We start from the raw sequence: 21,660 nt of genomic DNA on the forward strand, positions 1-21,660 counted from the left end.
GATAAGATATTTCAAATTCTGTAAAAGAAATCTGAGGCCAGACAGCTCCATGATGCTGCTTAACATGAATGTTTACAAAATATTTTTTGGGGAAAGAAAAAGTGGATCTCAAAGCTTATTTGAGAACTTAGTAAAATATGCAGTAGAGGAAATTATATAATAAATTATGACCTGCATTTAAAGCTATTCAATCACTTTGATCCAGAACTAGACTTTCTGCATGGTTTATGCCAATAAACACAGTTGTGCCAAGAAGTCTTGCAAAGATGGAAATAATATTATGAGAGTGCACTTAACCATCCTGAAGTGACTCCGTGCCCAGATCTGGACGCATTAGCAGTAGATGCAATCCCTAATCCTAAAACCTGTGTAGATGTACCTATATTAGAAAAGGTTCGCTCTTCCATAAAGAAATTGCGAAGTGGGAGTGCTGCTGGACCTGATGGCATAACACCCAAACGTCTCAAGCGTGCCACAGAGCCCACTAATGTAGCATTACACCAACTTTTTGTTGAGGCTTGGACTGCTGGGAAGTTGCCAACAGAGTGGAAGGAAGGGATCATCATCCCACTATATAAAGTGAAAGGCCCACACATGGGCCCATCACTCTGCGTTTTGTTCCCAGAGAAGTTTTTCGTGTGTCCTACTCACCCGGCTCCAGCCTCTCCTTGTGAAACACCATCACTAGACCAATCAGGCTTCTCTGTTGAGCTATCTGCAATGAATGCTATACTTACTCTTCATCTTTTATCTGACATCCCTTATGAATTCATTAGTCTTCTGACAGCAGCATATGTACGCCTAAAGGCAGCCTTTGATTCTGTTAATAGAGCTGCCCTGTGAAAGGCCTATGAGGCATAGCATTCCTGACATCCTCTTGTGGTTAATTCAAGAGCTATATAATGACTTGGGGAAATGTGTGTGGGCATAACTCTGACAGGTTTAACACTGGATCCAGAGATATGTCCTGACCCCAGTCTTGTTCTGCTATACAATAGATTGGGTCCTTGGAATATCTCTGCAAATATTGGTAAAACTTTCAGTTCAACTTTTCCAAGATGGATTATGCAAATGATGTTCTCCTTTTGGGCCAGGAGGCAAACTATCTTAAAGATGAACTAGAGAGCTTCCAGCATGTGGCAGCTGCCCTTGGGCTAAGAGTTTATTGGGAAAAAACAAAAATCCAGTGTTGGCACAAAAGTTGTGATACAAGGCATCTGTGCTGCTGGGCAAACTGTGGAAGTAGGGGATGATTTTGCCTATCTAGAAAGTAAATTGTCATTAAATAGGTACAGCCAGCCAGACATCCTAGGGAGAATTGGTTTAGCAGCCTCAGCCATGAATACCTGGAGCCAAAAGAAGGTGAAATTATATAGAAAAGTAAAAATTAATCAAACCTGTGTACTTTTGATCCTCTTAGGCAGATCTGACACATGGACTTTGCTTAAACAAACTTTGGGAGGGTGGAGGCATTTCATGTGTGTTGCGAGCAGCGACTCTTGGGCATAAGGTGATTTGATTTTATAAGTACAGGAACAGGATCAAGTGTAAATTGATCACTTAACGTTGTAGTTATGTTCCTGAAAAATGTGACTTTAAGCGAAACAATGTTAAGCGAATCCAATTTCCCCATAAGAATTAATGTAAATGCGGGGGTTACGTCCCAGGGAATTTTTTTCACAAGACAAACACACACAGAATATAAGTTTTAAACAAACAATTTAATACTGGTACATAGCAATGATGCTTGTGAAGCTTGGTTGAGGTGGTGAAATCAGAGGGTGGGATATTTCCCAGGGAATGCCTTACTGCTAAATGATGAACTAGCCCTCAAGGGTTAACTCATTGTTGTTAATGTAGCCCCACACTCTACAAGGCAGAAGGAATGAAGGGAGGGGAGACAGCATAGCAGACAGAGAGAGACACCCTGTGTGTGTGTGTGTGTGAGAGAGAGATGTACATTTCCCCTTTAAGTGTGCTGATCCCTGTTTTAAGTACACTGCCTTGTTAATTAGATCAGCAAGCTGAGACCCACCTCAGCTGCTGCCTCCGGGACTGTTGTGTGTCCCCCAGCCCCAGCTTTATGGAAGATGAGGTAAGTGGGGTTCAGGAGCAGGGGGGAAGGAGACACCCTGACATTAGCCCCTCTTCCCCCCCACCACTGCACAGCAAGCAGGAGGCTCGGGGAGCAGGTCCAAGGCAGAGGGCAGGAGCAGCACATGGCAGTGCGGGGAGAGACAGCTGAACTGCTGGCAGTTGATAGCCTGCTGGGCGGTTGCTGCACAGGAAATTTAGGGGAGCCAGGAGCTGATAGGGGGGCTGCTGGTCCACCCTAGTTCAAGCCCCCACCAGCTAGCTCCACTGGGCAGCTCTTTCTGCAAGCAGTGGACAAAGCAGGCGCATAGAAGGGCGCATTGCACAACTTTAAAGGAGCATGTTCCCTAACTGATCAGCAACGTAACAACGAAACGACAAGATGTATTATTGAGAACTGGCCTTGAGAGGATTTCTGGTTAACTGACCAATTTAAGAAAATAAATGCTTAACTTGACAATTGTTGGAGAAGCACTGAAATTTGAGAAACTATAGTATAAATTCATCACCAGTGTGAAGGTACAAGATAAAAGCTCCCTGCCCATATGTTTTTATTGGAGTTGAACAAATAATTTGCAATGAATAAGGTACTCAGTTAACTAAACCTTTTTTGTGCTCTAGTAGGTCATGATTTCTTCAAATGTCTTTAGTATTTCCTCATGAATTTGACTTCATTGACTCTACTTATGTAACTGCTTAGAAGTGGGAATAAGATAATTTAATTTTATCATTCTTATAAACACAAAAGTGCACACTTTCAAAATTAGTAGTTGCTTTTTGAATACACAGTTACCCTTTATAGCAACTTTATCTGAAGTTGTATGCCTCACTACCTTGTTTGGATATGCAGATACTGTAATTATGTAGGAAAATTGTGACACATTGCAATTTAGAAGACAAATTGAGGCTGCCTGAACATTTTATATTGTTTATGCTGTCATTTATAGTGTTTATTTCTGTTTATTATCTTTACTCAATATATGACAGTGGATCTTAACTAGCTGAAAATTCACACAAGTTCAAGGCCAGATTTGCAAAGTGGCTGAGATACCCACATAGGACCTTCCATCCTACCAGCCAATTATCACTCATCCAATGAGAGATCTGGCAGACCTGGGGGCTAAGAGTACTAAGCAACAAGTTTGGGAAGGAAAGAGAAGCAGGTCAGTAGCTGAAGCTGTTTCTGCTGTGAAGTCCTTTGTTTTGGGGTCTGCTGGGGTGTGTGTAGGGATAGAGAGCTAGGTGGTGGGAAGGAACTAATATAATGGGGAAAATGAGGAACTAGGGTGGAAGGGGATTTGTGAATTAGCAATAGGATTAGTACCTGGCTCTCCCACATCCAAGTAAGTGCCCAAACCACTGGGCTATTGGCTGTTCTGGGGTTGCTCTCCCTCTCATGGGTTTTTTGTTAAAAGTTTGAAAAGATTTCATTTTTGTTGTGAAGTGGAATTAACTTTTTTTTAAACTCTGTTTTTCAGAGATTCTTTGTTTTCCAGCCAGCTCTGGTCCAAATAACCAATCAGACATATGAGTTAAACAAAAGGATGGTTTATTGTGGCAGGCAGAAGAGATTGGACATTTCTTAGGCTCACTAACTTAGTAGTTGCAGTTAAACAACAATAATGTAAAAAGAAAAAGAGTACTTGTGGCACCTTAGAGACTAACAATTTTATTTGCGCATAAGCTTTCGTGAGCTACAGCTCACTTCATCGGATGCATTCAGTGGAAAATACAGTGGGGAGATTTATATACATAGAGAACATGAAACAATGGGTGTTACCATACACACTGTAACGAGCATCAGTGCATCCAATGAAGTGAGCTGTAGCTCACGAAAGCTTATGCTCAAATAAATTTGTTAGTCTCTAAGGTGCCACAAGTACTCCTTTTCTTTTTTGCGAATACAGACTAACACAGCTGCTACTCTGAAAACTGTAAGGAGAGTGATCACTTAAGGTGAGCTATTATCAGCAGGAGAGCGGGGGGGGGGGAAACCTTTTGTAGTGATAATCAAGGTGGGCCATTTCCAGCAGTTGACAAGAATGTCTATCTCTGGTCTGGTATTTGGAAGTGTCCAAAAGAAGATTAGTGTTTCTCCAGGTCTAGTAACTGCCTGACCCCTCGTACTCCCTTCCTCTGTTAGAGGTAGTTAGATATCCTGTCGTCCTGGGTTGTGTCTTGTGTTATGTTGCACTGAACCCATCTGTGTTCCTTCATGTCCGTGTAGCAGCTACCTCATGGCTTCTGCCACCAACTGACCAAATGTCTTTCTAAATGCCACCCAATCGTCCCCCTCCTGGGGACCTCTGACTGTCTAGTGCAGGATGGAGAAGAGCAGCAGTTTCACTACTTCGCAAATTAATCAAAGCACCTTCTCCTTTAGGGGACTTTTGGGGGAAAGTTTAGAGACATTCTTATTCACTCTTCCTCAGGTCTCTTTGGAGAGCAGCCAGCTGTGTCATTTCCCCTTCAACTTTTATTGGAGGGGAGGGAGAGTGGGTCCTCAGTATAGTGAGGGGGGTGGGACACAGAGTAAGGTTTATGTGATTCCGTGGTCAGCGTGTGTGTGTGGTTCTGTGTCTGATCCACAGAGAATGTGAGTCTGTTAAAGCTCTTGACTTATGAGCCTGACTCTTTAGCACAGCAGTTCATGCTTTTAGCTCTGGAGCATCCCAAGTTCCATCACCAGTGCCAGAGAAGATGATGGCTGTCATATTCACATTCTGCTCAACCACCTATTCTGCAGCAGCAAAATCTTAAACATTCCTTTGGATCTTGGTGCTTGAGCTGCATTGTCTTTAGAAATTGGGGAAAGAACTGTCGTCTTGAGCAGATTCCTTTTCTTGACCTTTGGTGATGAGGATTTAAGCATGTCATTGTGCCTCGCCAAGGATGTACTAGCTCAAATTAGAGGCCAGTTTTATTCAAGAAGTGCAACCATGATATATACTTTATTGCAAGGTCTTTGTGCTTAGAATGCACATGATTGGGCCCTCCAGCATAGCTGTCCTCTCCTACAATGCTCAACGTGGGGTGCAGTAACAGAAACCTATTGGACTCCCTACTGGTCCCTGATGCCCAAATAACAGCACCGGCCAGAAATCTTAGGCTGGTTATATTGTTGGACTCTAATACTGACCTAGCCACACAATTTGTCACCCCTAAGTGTACTGTTCCAAGGTGCACTCTCAAGGCTGACCCCCAAACCACCCAGAATCTAGAGATGCCGTGGCATGCTGTAAGCCTCCTATCACAGAGGGCACACCAATGAGGAAATATTGCATTATTTCTCTGCACTCTATATTGGCTGCTGACCATCATTTCAAGATTCTGATGTTTATTGTTAAAGGCCTAAAGGGACTAGAGACTCAGCTGTCTCAGAGGTCACTTAACTCTCCACATCTCACCACCTTAGCTATACCTAGTAGGGGCTCTTTGGTCAATGAGACTACAGTTGTAATCATGATGGTAGTGGACAGGGTGCTCTCGCTCATGACAGACTTTAAACATGTCTTTAAACATGCGCAAGGAATCACCTACTTATTTAGACCTTGCACAATATTTCAAATTCCTTTGATATTGCATTTCTGGAAGGCAACTTTTGACATCTTTTGAGAAGAAAGTGTTTTAAACAGAAGGTAGGGAGAAGAACATTTCCTGTTAGAGAATGAAGTAACTTGATATGTCTTTTAATTTTGTAGAGTACACAGATAACTTGGGTGATGAGCACTTTGAAAATACCAGAATTGGTGGATGTGTTTTTCATGATTTTAAATATCTTTGAACCAGTAAAAAGTGCAGATGTGATCAGTGAGCTAATTAGCTCTTAGTCCTAGCTTTTAATAGAATTAGAATTAGAAATAGAATTAGAACACTTTCATTGCGAAAGAATGAAAACAAATTTTATTCTGGTAGAGCATAAACTCTTTTTTGCCATGAACAGCAGTGAAATAATCTCTCTACTGCCCATTCTGTTTAGTTATTTGTTATACAGTCTGTTGTTTCACACAGCTCATCACACATCTATGACTGTTGCTTGCCAGCCTCACAAATTAACTTTTCCAGTAATTCCTCAGCAAAATGTATTTTCAGAGGAGAAACTAAATCCAATTATCAAAATATTTGGAACTGGTAAGATAAGCTTTGGAATACACAGCTTTCACAACAATATTCTGATATCATGCAGTACAATATGTATTTATGTTTCAAGGAGAAATCAAATAAATTGTGATGATAAACTGACAAAACAACAATTTCTTATCTAATATATTATAAAATTAACAATCTCATAAATATATTTTAGGATTTTGTTTTTGGTACATGCAATGAAACATTAAAGTACAGATCTACTCTTGAAGAAGTAGTCTATATTGGTGGTCTTTTGCTCTAGGTGGAATGGTATAGATTTGCAGAAGAGACTGGGTAACAACTGGTTTTCAGTATGAAAATTATTGGGGCCAAGAGGCACCCATTGAAGTTTAAGGAGGCAAGAGATGTTGAGGAACATTTACCCAGAACTTACACCATTCGGTTTGAAACAGCTGAACACCAAGTTTCCACAAGCATTATTCATTTTCTGATGCATGTGGCAATTCTGGTCTTGAATTTCAGGACTTCATGGAAAGACAATTACACGTGCTTCATATATCTGTTCATTTGTCAAATATTGTTCTAACAAATAAGCAAATATACTGTGACAGAGAGTAGTAATAGAAGAGGGAAATATAAATAGACCATAGAGATGTTGAAAATGTATTTTAAAATAACTCAAAGTTCAAGAGTTAGCATTTCCCCAAATATTCAGTTGTTTTGATCAAACTCTAAAACCTATTAAAAATTAAAATAGTGACTTTCATTCATTTTATTTCAATAGTGAAAATAGCAAACGGGAGTTGGAGAGGGAGATCCCCTGCTGAAGAAGGAGCGAGCACTAATGCATGAGGTGAGTGATTGAGCTTGATTGTCTGCTTGCTTTTTCTGTTGGCCTGCTTAAAGTTTACATGGTGATTGTTGGGAACTGTGTATTTGAGGACTATGTGGGAATAGGAGCCAGAGGCCTACTAGTTACTAGCTGAGTGGGTACTAGCAACGCGCTAGCCTCCTGTACCTTGATACTTCTTGTGCTCACCCTTCTCCTGTGTGTTAATGAGGGGCAGGACTGATTTAGAAGAGAAGGGCTTAAAAGCCAGATGCAAAATGACCAAGAGGAGTTAGCAAATAAGCGGCAGCAAACAGGGAAGTTCGAGGGGAAGATTCCCTACTGAAGAAGGAGTGAGCAGTAATTCGTGGGGTGAGCGGGCAAGCTTGTTTGTCTCTTTGGTTTTTCTTTTGGCCTGCTTAAAGTTTGCAGTGGATACATTTACACAGGGATAAAAGACCCGTGTCATGGCCATAGCTGGCTTGGGTCAGCTGACTCAGGTTTGTGGGACTCAGGCTCTGGGGCTGAAAAACTGCTGTGTAGACATTCGGCTGCAGGTGCAGCCCAAGATCTGGGACCCTCCATCCTTACAGGGGTCCCTGATCTTGGGCTATAGCCCAAGCCTGAGTGTCTACACAGTGATTTTTCAGCCCCAGAGCCTGATCTCTGTGAGCCCAAGTCAGCTAACCCAAGCCAGCTGCAGGATTTTTATCCCCATGTAAATGAGAGCACAGTCGTCTGTTCTGGATAGTGTGCAGAGGATCATCCAGCCTTCTGACTAATACCCCATGCTGTTTATCCATGTGGGCACTAATGATAGTGCAAGGTGTGACCCTGAGCAGATCAGAAATGACTACAGGATTCTGGGAGTGAGGGTGAATGAGTTGGGGACACAGGTGTGTTCTCATCAATCCTTCCAATCAAGAATAGAGGCCCAGGCTGAGACAGACAATGCATGGAGGTACACGCATGGCTGCGCAGATGGTTTCACTAGGAAGGCTTCGGCTTCCTTGACCATGGGATGCTGTTCTGGGAAGAAGGACTGCTCAGTAGAGATGGGGGGGTCCATCTATCAAGGAAGGGGAAGAGTATTTTCAGATTCAGACTGGCTAACCTAGTAAGGTAGGCTTTAAACTAGGTTTGACAGAATCAGGAGACAAAAGCCCACAAGTAAGACCAAAACATGGAGACCTGGGTGAAGGGCTGGAATCTGGGGGGAACATTGGCAATCACAGCAGGGACAAAGGAGAGACAAGAAGGACTACAGAGGGCAAATCTAGTGAACATATTAGATGGCTGTATACTAATGAAAGAAGTGTAGGGAATAAACAGGAATATCTAAAAATACTAGTGAATAATCACAGCTGGCATCACAGAAACTTGATGGGATAATTCACGTGACTGGAATATTGATATAGTAGGGTACAGCTTGTTCAGGAAGGACAGGCAGGGAAAAAGGGAGGAGGTGTTGCTTTATACATCAAAGATATATACACTTGCACTGAGGTTGAAATAGAAGTGCGAGGCAGACCTATTGAAAGTCTCTAGCTAAGGATAAAAGAGATTTAAAAAAAGCCAGGGTGATGTCATGGTAGGTGTCTAGTATAGTATAGGAAGAAGAGATGGATGAGGTCTTTTCTGAACATCAGACATCCAACACACAGGACTTGGTGATAATGGGGGACCTCCACTGCCCAGACATCTGTTGGGAAGACAATGCAGCAGAGCACAGATATCCATCAAATTCTTCGAATTCACTGGAGACAACTTTTTATTACAGAAGGTGAAGAAAGAGACTAGGGGAGAGGCTCTTCTAGATTTGATTCTGATAAACTGGCTGAGAATTAAAATGCAAGGTAGCATAGGTGAAAGTGATCATGAAATGATAGAGTCCATGGTTCTAAGGAACGGTAGGAGGAAAAACAGCAGAATAAAGAGAATGGGCTTCAAGAAGGCAGACTTTTGCAAACTCCGAGAATTGGTAGGTAAGATCCCATTAGAAACAAGTCTAAGGGTAAAAAAGAGCTCAGGAGAGTTGTCAGTTTTATAAACAGATGAGCCCTTAATAACAAGAGAAATCTCCTAATACATAAGAAAGATAGGAAGTAAGCTAAGAGACCATCCTGGCTAGCCAGGAAATCTTTAATGACCTGAAACTCAAAAAAAGAGTCATACATAATGTGGAAACTTGGTCAAATTATGAAGCATGAATATAAAAAACACATAAGCATGTAGGGATGAAATTAGAAAAGCCAAGCCAAAAAAAAATTAAACTAGCTAAGGACATAAAAGGTAATAAAACATTTTAAAAATATATTACAAGCAAGAGGAACACCAAGGACAGGGTATGCCCATTATACAGTGAAAAGAGAAAGACAATAATAGAAAACTCAAAAGTGCCTGAAGTGTTAGATACTGTTTTGTATCAGTTTTCACCAAAAAAGTAATTGGACGACTAACATATTGAACAACCTTGTATATGGACCATGGCCTGAGGCTAAAATAGGGAAAGAACAAGTCTTCAAGTGGTAGGGCCTGATGATATATGTTGTGGAATGGGGATGATATACATCATAGAATACTTAAGGAACTGGCTGAACAGATCTCTAAGCCATTAACAATTTTTGTTGATAATTCATGAAGGACAGGGGAGATCAAGAGGACTGGATAAGGGTGAATATAATAGCTCTCAATGAAAATGGAAATAAGGACAAACCAAGGAATTATAGAGCAGTCTTCTTAACTTTGGTACCCAGAAAGATAATAGAGAAAATAATCAAACAAACAATTTGTAAGCTCCTAGAAGAAAATAAGATGTGAAGTAACACTCAGCATGGATTTGTCAAGAACGGATCATGTCAAACAATCTTAATATGCTCCTTTGACAGGGTAACGCACAGCATGGATAGAAGGGAAGCCATAGATATGATATATTTTGACTAGTAAGACTTTGGATATTGTCCCACATGACCTTTTCATAAACAAATTAGAGAAATATAACCTAGATGAACCTACTATAAGGTGGATGCACAAGTGGCTGGAAGAGTGTACTAAAAGTAGTTATCAGTGTTTCACAATAAAACAGAAAGGGCATACTGAGTGTGGTCCCACAGGGATCTGACTCTTTTCAACAACTTCATAAATGATTTGGATAACGACATAGAAGTACACTTATAAAGTTTTCAGATGACACCAAGCTGGGAGGAAGCGCTTGCATCCCCTCCCAGCTTGGTATTATATGCAAACTTTATAAGTGCACTCTCTATGTCATTATCCAAATCATTTAGAATGATTAGAATTCAATGTGATCTTGATAAACTGGAGAAATGGTCTGAAATAAATAGGATAAAATTCAATAAGGACAAATGCAAACTACTCCACTTAGGAAAGAATAATCAATACCCAAATGGGAAATGGCTGCCTAGGAAGAAGTACTGCAGAAAAAGATCTGAGGATTATAGGATCACAAACTAAATATGAGTCAACAATGTAACATTGTTGCAATAAAGCGAATATCATTCTGGATATATTAGCAGGAGTGTTGTAAGCAACACATGAGAAGTTATTTTTCCACTCTATTCAGCACCGATAAGGCTTCAACTGGAATACTGTGTCCAATTCTGGGCACCACACTTTGGGAAAGATGGACAAAATGGAGACAGTTCAGAGAAGAGCAGCAAAAATGATTAAAGGCCAAGAAAACATGACCTCCGAGGAAAGATTTTTAAAAATGGGTTTGTTTAATCTGGAGAAGAGAAGAATGGGGAGGGGGAACATGATAACAGTCTTCAAATACGTAAAAGGTTGTCATAAGGAGGAGGGTGATAAATTTTTCTCCTTATCCATGGAGGACAGGACAAGAAGCAGTGTGCTTAAATTGCAGCAAGGGAGATTTAGGTTAGACATTAAGTAAAACTTCCTAACTATACGGGTAGTTAAGCATTGGAACAAATTACCTCCATGGGTAGGGAGGTCATGGAATCTCTCTCCTAGGAGGTTTTTACTAACAGTTAAAATAAAAACAGCCAGGGGTGGTATAGATAATACTTAGTCCTGCCTCAGTGCAGAGGACTGGACTAGGTACCCTATTGAAGTCCCTTTCAGTCCTACATTTCCATGATTCTATTTCATAATTAAGTTTCTATACCTTGCTATCTTATCTATTCCTAAAATGGGGCAGTGAAATACCATATTGTGTTCTTCATTTAATTGTCTTTAGTAGCACAGTCCTGAGTATAGTCCCTACTCTGTGCAAAAAAAAGTCACGGGACATAGTTTATGCTTATTGATTTCTGTTTATTTTGTAGGGATCATAGTAGTAGTTATTGGTCTGAAGAAACAATATACTATGTGTGCAGGATACCAGATGTTTAGGAAATTCAGTCAAGAATTAGGATGGGGCTGTAAGTTGTACTGTGCAGGTGGTAGAAGTGGAAGGAGAAATGGTGGTTTGCAATGAACGTTGTAAAACTGTTCAGGAAAACATAAGGGTGAATGTGTTTAAATACAAGTGAAAGAGTGCATGTTATTTATGGTATTGGTATCCACCCACAACAAGGAGGCCCTGAAGAAGAAGTCAGGCAGATCTTGCAGAACCTAGCAGATATGGCTGTAGCAGAGAAATTACTGCTCATTCTGAGAGATTTCAACACTCATACGGGCTCAAGTTGATCAGACTATGAACAGATGCTGGGATAGAATGCACTTTGGTATGGCATAACACAGAGGGTACTGCACTGCTTGACATGTGTTTAAGCAATTAGGGTGAGGGATTGCCAACACTTGGTTTAAGAAAACAGAAACTCATCTTTACACATATTGACATGGCAGAGTAAGCATGCAAATAGATTTCTTACAAACCCAAATGTACTAGAGGAAGATTCATAAAGATTGTAAGATTACCCCAAGTGAAATGTTCACATCCCAATACAAGCCATTGGTGGTAACAGTTACAGTTGGCAAATAGATCTGGAGTGAGCTCTCCAATGAGACACATATCAAGATGAGGAGACTGCCTGGTATCTCTGCAGACAAGTTTAGGGAGAAAGTTGCAAGGTTTGAGCCAAAAGACACACAAATTAGAACAGCAGAAGAGGAATGGTGTATCTTCAAGAATGTATTGATCCCAGAAGCTGAGGCACTATGTGACTGTGCTACACTGGGTAGACCATAATCTCATGAAGAATGGTGGTGTAATTAGGAGATGCAGAAAGCAGTATGTTGTATCAACATCACTCTAAGACTGAATAGACTTCTGAAGCTGATGGGCAAGGATCCACTGGTGAGGATTCATATTGGGACTGATGACACTGCATTATGGGATATCTTACAGATAATAGGTTACCGCAGAGAACTTAGAAGTGTTCCAAAGACGAATAATGTCCAAGTGATCTTCTCTAAGATTCTTCCTGTCCCATGAGCGAAGGATGACAGAAGGCAGAAGATTCTAAAAGTGAATCCCTTACACTGAGGGTGTAGGGTTTGGGTCCACTTTCTGTGGGGAGAGGCAGCTGTATAGTTTGGATGGCCTTCACCTCAGAAGGGTAGAAGGGGAAACAATTTCCTTGGGAAAAGGTTGTCTAGAGTAGACAGGAACGCATTAAATTAATAATGAAATTGGAGGGTTAAAAGAGGGAAGATATGTGTACTCAGCATGAAATCAAGACATCAAGAACAAAGTTAATCCAGGAACCAAAAGCTATGAAGAGACAAAATTATTTAATTGCCTATTCACCAATGCTAGGAGCCTGGGTAACAAATGAGGAATAGGAATTGCTTATTTATGAGCCTAAATTCAATCTAGTTGGTACTACTGAAACCTGGTGGGATGACTCGCATGACTGGAATGTTAAAATCACTGGTTATCTATTTAGGAAGCATAGAGTGGGCAAAAAGGAGGGGAAGTGGCACTCTGTCAAAAATGCCATTACCTGTTTCCAGATGACTCATAACTTGGAAGAAAATGACCTTGAATGCCTATGGATCAATATACTAAAAGATAAAGCAAAAGATGGGGTATTAGTTGGTGTCTGCTACAGACCAACATTTCACACTCGGGAACTGGATGACTGGCTACTTAAGCACTTATCTATAATGTGTAGGAAAAAAAGCTGTGTGATCATGGGGGCCTTCAGTCTGAGTGACACATGTTGGAGGTCTCAAACTGACAATACTAAAACATCCTTGGAATTTCTAAACATTATAGATGACAATTTCCTGACTCAAACAGTGTTGCAGCCAACACAGGGGAATTCTATATTAGACTTCATCTTGACGGATGCAAAAAAACTGATCACAGAACTAAAGTAATAGTAGCTTAAGTACAAGTGATCATGACTTAATCACATTTATAATGTGTAAGCAAAATAAAATCCAGGCCAGTAATAAATACACACACACACACACACACATATATATATATATATATATATATATATATTTGGTGCTTTAATAGGTCCAGTTTCACAAAGCTAAAAAAAATTGAGTCAAATCAGCTGAGAGGAGAATTTAATCAGAAAAGTGTGAATGATAACTAGGTATTGTTTAAGCAAACGTTACTATATGCTCAAAAAACCACAACTGAGGAAGAAGGCCCTATTAATTTAAAAAAAAACCTTGTATGAACCCAATTTACGACAAATTCTTCCACCTTCATTGTCTTCTCTGATAGTCTGGTCCCTCAGTCCTGTTCTTCAGTTTCTGATTTGGTGTTTCTCCAGTTTGGGCCCAAGTTCACCGAGATCTTTTGTACATTTCCATGTTATACATTACGTAATCTTTATTCAACTGGCTTTTAGCACATCAACCCTTTTGATTTTAGATAACTCTTGTATAATGCATGCACAAACTTCAATTATCCAATTTCTGTATTTTTTTCTGGTGTGTTTGCAATATCTGGATCATGTTTTTGTCACCTTGCTCTTGGTCTTCCAGGAAAAGTTTTTTTTTTAAATTTATCAGTACATATTTGTGTCTTTTATGTACATCTTCCAACACAACATGTTACCTTTGTTCTGTCAGCAATAATATTTTAAGGAGATTAGCAATTCTATGTAAAAAAAGAATTGGAGAAACCACACTTATGCCAGCAAGGACTTGGCCTAAGTGTTACCTCATCTGTACTCATTAACTATACATAATTACAAATTATTTAAAATATAGCTATCAGCATAAGCTTTTAATCTTACCATTAACAATCATTTTATATTTCAATATTATGAATCAGTTAATACATGTCGTTCTTTGCAACCCTTAATTGATTAGAAAAAGGCAGGAGAGTTATGGAAAACATGATTGTTTTTTAATGTTGACATTTCTTATTTTCTTTAAACATGGGATTTTTCATTCAAAGTCTAGTTTTATTTGTGAACCATTTCAAATAAACTTTGTTAGAAATTTTCCTGTGAATGCATTGTGAGGAGCATCTCAATGTTAGGGCCTGTAGAGTGGCCTCTCTCCGGACAGAAGAGCGAGGGGCCACTATACTCCCCCTAGTGGGCAGAGCCAAACCCATCCTGCCCTCTTGCCGAAAGTACCAGGGTAGGACAGAAAGTATAAAGGGAGGTCTCAGTGGAGCAGGAGCGAGGGAAGGAGACACCCACCACCACTCTGTTGCTGCACCCTGGAGCTGAACCTGCACTCTGCAGTACCCTGCCCCTGGAGGCGACTGGGTCTGAAGAGGAGTTGCTGGGACTGCCAGCCTCTGTGTATCCAGAGGAGCCAGAGAACCTCTGGATTATAGAGGTACCAAAACCCATAGAGGTAGAAAGTAGCACAGGGGCAGCCGACCACTGTCTGGCTACACTGCTGACTGACTGTAGGTCAGTGTGTTGTGGCTGGATCCCCGCTGTCCCAGTGGTGGACCACTCCACCACTGTTAGGGCCCTGGGCTGGGATGCGGTGGAGTCAGGCAGGCTCATGTCCTCCTACCCCCTGCCACTCCACCCCTGGGGCAGCAGACTCCCAAGAGGCCTCTGTGAATCTACAGTCCATCAAGCTGGGAACTAGACTCAGCTGGTTCTCACCCCTACTGGAGCCCCTAGACTGTGGTAAAGCCTGCTCCCTGCTCTGCCCTGTCCAAATGGCTAGAGCACTGGACTGTGTGTGTTTGTTTGCTGACTGCCTTAGCCCACAAGCTGAGGCTACAGCCTGCTCCCCGCTCTGCCTTACCCAAAGGGCTAGCACCCCAAACTGTGAGTGTTTGCTGGCTGCCTTGGTCAGGAGGCTTAGCCTACAGCCTGCTCTCTGCTTGGCCCCACCCAAAGGGCTAGAGCTACAGACTGTTAAGTATTGCCAGCCCCAGCTGAGGGGCTGCAAGCTAAAGACTATTCAGCACACTGCCCTGCCTGAGGGTGAGGACAAGAACCCCAGACGATTATTGTTTATTTGCCTCTGTTAGACAGGCACAAAACTATATACTACTTATGATTCAGCCCGAGCTCGAGGGTTACTGCCCAATACAATGAGGCAGAGTGGCCTCCCTCCCCACTGGAGAAAGAGGGACCACTACAGGGCCTTAATATTTAGTTGCTTTTAATGGTACCCAATATACTAAAGTAAGACAATTTAAATGAGCGGGTCTGAGTAACTTGAATCCAAGAATTTAAAAAGAGCTGACTGAGCAGCTTGCTAGACCATTCACACTGATTTCCTATAAGTCTTGGAGCACTGGGTAAACTCCAGAAGACTGGTAGAAAGCTAATGTTGTACCAATATTTTAAAAGGGTAAAGATCATGAGCTGGATAATTATAGGCCTGTTAGTCTGACATGGATTGCACTCAAAATAATGAAGAGGCTGATATGGAACTCAATTAATAAAGAGTCAGACGAGGGCAATATAATTAATGTCAATTAATGTCAATCAATATGGGTTTATGGAAATAGATTCTGTCAAACTAATTTTATATTTTTTATGAGATTACATGCATGATTGATAAAGGTAATAGTGTTGGTGTAATATACTTACACTTCTGTAAGATGTTTCACTTGGTACCACATGACATGTTGATTAAAAAAACTAGAATGACATAAAATTAAAAAAATTAAAGACCGCAACATGTAACTGTAAATGAGGAATCATCATAGAATCAGTGTGTTCCCACAGGAATTGGTTCTAGGCCGTAGGCTATTGAACACTTTTATTAACTATCAAGAAGAAAACATAAAAATCATCACACAGAACAATCTGGATTACTTGGTAAAGTGGGCACAAGCAAACAATATGTATTTTAATACAGCTAATTGTAAACATATACATCTTGGAACAAGGAATGGGAGACTCTATCCTCGGAAGCAGTGACTGAAAAAGATTTTGGAGCTGTGGTCGACAGTCATCTGAACAGCAGCTCCCAGTGTGATGCTGTGGCCAAAAAGGCTAGTGCAATCCTGGGATATATAAACAGGTCTAGTGCAGGCTTTATGCACCCTATGACATTGACATCCTATATCTATTCATTAGTTGTTTTTTTTAAGGAACATCAAGTATATCCATATGAAATATATGAATATGTAGCTAGGCTATTGTAAATAGTCTCTGCGCTGCCATTCCAGATAGACCTCAATTAATACATAAATACAGTTATTTAAAATAAATTATGATATTCAACCACCTCTGCTAAGGAATGTTTTCTGTTTATAATATAGGCTCTCTAATATTAGAAAAAATAAATTCATTTGAATTTATGAATTAGCAGAACTGTTTAATTTAAGAGAATAATGATCCATTGTTTTACACTTGTGGGTTTTCACCCACTTAAGTGAGTCAAATTAATGGTTTGTTGTTTATTGCAACTACCCAGTAATCTTGGCCACTAAACCTAAGAAAAGTTATATGAGCAAAGATTAATTTATATAGGAATAAAGTAAGTTCAAAATATAGTCTGTTACAGAAATCATACCGAGAGGCCGATCCATGCTAGCTCACAATGTTTAAACCTATTAATCAGTGGAAAATGCTAATGAATATCTCAAGGGGCTTATCTTTAGCTGGTGATAATCAGCATAGCCCTGTGGAATCATAGGTCGACTGTCAGAGGAATCCACAACTGTCAGAGGAATCCTCTCCTAAAACTGCAGTTGTCCTGAAAACCACATGGTTGTCAGAGGGGCACCAACATTTGTGTGGAAGCCAAGTCGTGAGTCTCCTGAACAGCTCCTTCTGCTTCTTATTGTCCATGGCAGTTATGGCCTCCAAGTTTCTCCAATGTGCAAGGTCTAGGGGTCAAACTGATATTTTGCTACTGTCTGCATGTCTGTTCTATAATGGGCCACCAATTGCTTGAAATAAGCTAGTTTTATTAAGTAAGCAAATATAGTAACTGGCTGCCTTTCATTCATCATGTTATTGTTGTAAACAAATATTCTTGCCTGGTAACAGTGTATAATTTTTTAGCCAAATAATTTGACTGTGTGGTGTTATGAATGTATCTTTAATTGTTTGTGTGGTGTTCAAAGAAGATGTTTTATAAATAAGATTAATAATTATTATTATAAAGGTGGTGAGAACTGAATAAGATACCTCAGTAGATAAGCAATTTTTTTCAAAGTTAGCAACCCCTTTCCTTTTCTGTCATGTTAGGTTTTTGACAGTTAACATTTTGGATAAAAAGACTAGTGGAGGTAAGCACAGTTGTTTTGTTAGAGCAGGAACTGCCATTTCAAATTCCAGTGCTTTTGTATTTGTGCTTGTACTCACTTCTTGCATAATCACAGACACAGTTATTCAAAAATACCCTCTAGTTTTGGAGACATCAATTTCTGGGTGCCATACTTCAGACACTTCAGTTAGGTGCCTAAATATGGATTTAGGTGTGTAACTTGGGTACCCAAGTTACAAAATTTTGGTGTAGGGGCTAGATTTCTAAAGGTATTCACCTAACAATTCAGATAGATTTAATAGGAGGCTCTTCAATCTAGCAGAGAAAGGTAATCCAATGACTGGAAGTTGAAGCTACACAAATTCAAACTGAAAATATGGTGTAAATTTTTAACGGTGAGACAAATTAACCATTGAAACAATTTATCAAGGATCGTGGCGGATTGTCATTGTCACTGACAATTTGTAATCGAGACTGAATCTTTTTTTTTTAAAGACATATTCTAGGAATTATTTTGAGGAAGTACTATGGCCTGTGTTATACAGGAGGTCAGACTTGATCATCACAGTGGTCCTTTCTGGTCTTAGAATCTATGGAATCAGCTACCCTGATTTGAAATTAATGGTAGTTAAACATCTATCTCTTCAGGTGCTTTTGAAAATACCACTAGGCTCACATCTACATCTTTAGGCATCTAAATACCTTTGAAAATCTGTCTCTAGATGTCTGAAGTTGGGCACCTAAAATTAGATCACTTTTTAAAAATTGGATCAATTTCTATGTCTCTGTTTAGCTATCTAAAAAGGTAAGATACATGTCTATATCTGAGGGAGTTCTGATGTTTTATTAATGTTTGTAATGCACTATAACATCATTCAATAAAACACTCAAGATGGGTACAAAACAAAGCCCTTAAGCAGCTATTATTCAGATTTATTTTAAATATTGAAGTCAATAGGGCTCCATGTAGGTGCAGGGATCTGTCCGTACAGTCAGTTGCCGGTTCAGTGGCTATAAACTTACTTATAGTTCTGAAAGGTAGTGGAGTCTTGAGGAAAGCAGGTTAACAGGTAAAGTGTTCAAGCAGTGGTGTAGAGAGGCACTAAGTTTGGGTTAGGCATAATGCCTCCAAGATACTGTGAAGAGTGCCGTCAGCTATTTATTTTATCTGTGCCAATAGCATAACACGTTTCACCCATTGCACATGTTCTGCTTCCCATTGCAAATAGAGATGGCCAGGCAACAGAAATACTTTCCCATAAACAAATTTCACATTTTGGAAAAAAAATCATTCCAAACCAGGACAAAAAGCCAAAAATGCAATTTTTTCATAGGTAGTATTTTCAAGAAACATTGAGTTTTGAGAGAAACCAAATGGAATTTTCTCTTTTGGAGAGGTTGAGAACTTCAATGCTCAACCTCCCTCCCAACTCCAGGACTGGAGAGGCAGAGAGCCTAGATGCTTAGCTTCCCCTTCTCACCCCATCTCCAGGGTTGGGATGGAGCATTTACTCTGTGAAGATAGTGCATGCACAGTGTACTGGACTCGTAGGAGCTATGGAGGACTGGAGCATGTTCAGTGCAGATGGAATCTTTAGAAAATTTAGCTTGTATGAAACGGCAATTTTTCAAAGGTGTAAGGTGTTTTCAAAGGACAAATTTGGGCATTTTTTCATGGGGATGGCAAAAGGTGACAAAATTTCAAATCTCCTCTCCAAAGGATGAAGGTGCTAAACTTTTCAGCAAAACAGTTGTTCAGCATAGGCAATACAATGTGTTTTTTCTGCTATGCTCTGGCTACTCTCTGCTGAAAGCCAGCCCCTTTTGGACTGTTGCTGGCCGATGTAGGTTAGCTGAGCCCCTGAACTGCTCTACCATCATGCATCTGGGTCAGGCAGAGAATCAGGGAGCCAATGCAATCCATCTTCCTTCTGTGCCAACCAGATTTTGGCTGCAACAGAAAAACTAGCCAAAGTAGCCTGGTTCTCCTGCTGCCCAGCTTTACGATAGTATAACTGCCTTGACTTCTGTCACCATTCCCCAGGTAACTCTGATTCCTTTGGTGCCTCCAGTTTAGATCTCAGTTCTGTAGCTGTCACCTTTCTGGAGGGGTGGAGTACCATGATTTTCCTGCAACATGGGCTGCAGAATTGTGTAATTTACTGTGATAATTTCAGCAGGTCTGACTCCTTACTTCAACATCTGCAGTCCTGTTCTCAACATTAGCCCGTGACCAGCCAGCTTTCATTAAGCAAGTACTATTTATTCAGAAGAAAAGAATAACAGAGAAAATATGTAATAAAAACAATAATCATAAAACAATCATCATCTTATATACATTGCCTGGCTTAACAAGCACTTTCCCATTTTCCATATAGAGACCTGGATAGTAATAAATTACTTTAGGCCCTTTCTGCATGGTTCATCTCTCTTGGACAGGGCTTCATGTCAGTTCCTGGACTGAGTAAAAGTAAGAAACAAGAGCTGTCTGTTTATATAGTTCACAGTTCTTTGTCTGCTAGCCTCTTGAACCACGTCAAGCTATTTGCACAGAGAAAAGAAGCTCCCACAAACATGTTACCTGTATTAGGGTTCACGTTAATTACCCCCTGGTGACTTTAGTCCCTATACGAAATATCTTTTTGTTTCCCATTCAGCTAGGAATACAATCACTAGCCATCCCATAAAGACACACATAACTCTGATAAATCTGAAACAATAGCTTTTGAATATTCTGTATGTTCGAAACATCTGTCGCATCTCAGTATAATAGTTTTTCAATATTTCAGGTTTCCAACTTCAGTGGAGTTACTCCTGATTTATACAAGTATGGATGAGAGGAGAATCAGGCCCAGGATATTTATACGCTAGTGGTGTATGGATTGAAAATAATCTAGGTTCATCTGTATTTTCAACTAAATATTTTTGATCTTTGTCCAGGTGGAAGCAAGTGTTCATGGGGAAGTGGGTTCATAAAAAACAGGGACTGCCCTGTGTCTTCATCTCAAACTCAAATGGAATCTTTTATTTGCTTATATATTTAATAGGAAAGTAAAATATTTAACTATTTGTTTTATTTTCATTTTGATAATGATTTATTATGAGGTTTCTTACACCTTTCTATGAAGCATCTATTGCTGGAGCAGGAACACAGGTCTGACCCACTATCTCAATTTCTGTGTTCCTCTGGTATTAATCATGAGAGGGGATATTCTTGGGGCATTTCTGACTCAGCCTGAATTGGGAGATTTCCTATCCCAGTGGTTCTCAACCAGGGGTCTGCAGCCCCCTGGGGGGGCTGTAAGGCCATTCAGGGGAGCCGCGTGACCCCATGTCTGAAACCCAGAGCTCAGGCCCTGGCACTCCCCACCTCAGGGCTGAAATCCTAAACCTTGGCGTGGCAGCTGAAACCCTGAGCCCTGTTGCCGCCTGTCACAGGGCTGAAATCCTGAGCCCCAGTGTCCCTCACCATGGGACTGAAACTCCAAACATTGGTTGCCCTGCCCCCCACAGTGCCAGACCGGGGTTGTCCCCGTAGAAGCTACACCCCCCCTTCCTCCTCGCCCCACCCCCAGCCAGGTCGGAGGTGGGAAGCTGTAGTCGGGCAGTGTGGGCAGCTGCTGCTCTGGCTGGTGTCATGGAGCAGGCAGGTACAGAATTCCCATCGGCTGCTGGTGCCCTGGGTTGTGGCTGCTCCTCAGTTCACACAGCCAGTAAGAGTCACCCAGGCAGGGGGACCCTTGGGGAGCCGTGAACACAGGGGAGCCCTCCAGTACACAGCCTCCACCTACCTCCTCCCTGCACCCTGAGCTACGCCCCTGCCTGCACACAGCCCTAGCTACCCCCTCCCTGTACCCTGAGCAGTTTTCAAACTTTTTGAGCTGAACCCCCACCACATACAACCCAGATAGTCTGCGTGGCCTGCTGAGGTGAGTCGGGGGGTGGAGGTGGCATTGCCTTCCTGGACTCTGCTGTGTGAAGCTAGCCCAAGCCCTTCTTGCCCCTGACCCCCCAAAATAAAAGTCAAACTATGCCTATGCCCGAGGGCCCAC

The sequence above is a fragment of the Dermochelys coriacea genome, chromosome 4 (genome assembly GCF_009764565.3).
Source record: "Dermochelys coriacea isolate rDerCor1 chromosome 4, rDerCor1.pri.v4, whole genome shotgun sequence".
Taxonomy (NCBI): Eukaryota; Metazoa; Chordata; order Testudines; family Dermochelyidae; genus Dermochelys; species Dermochelys coriacea.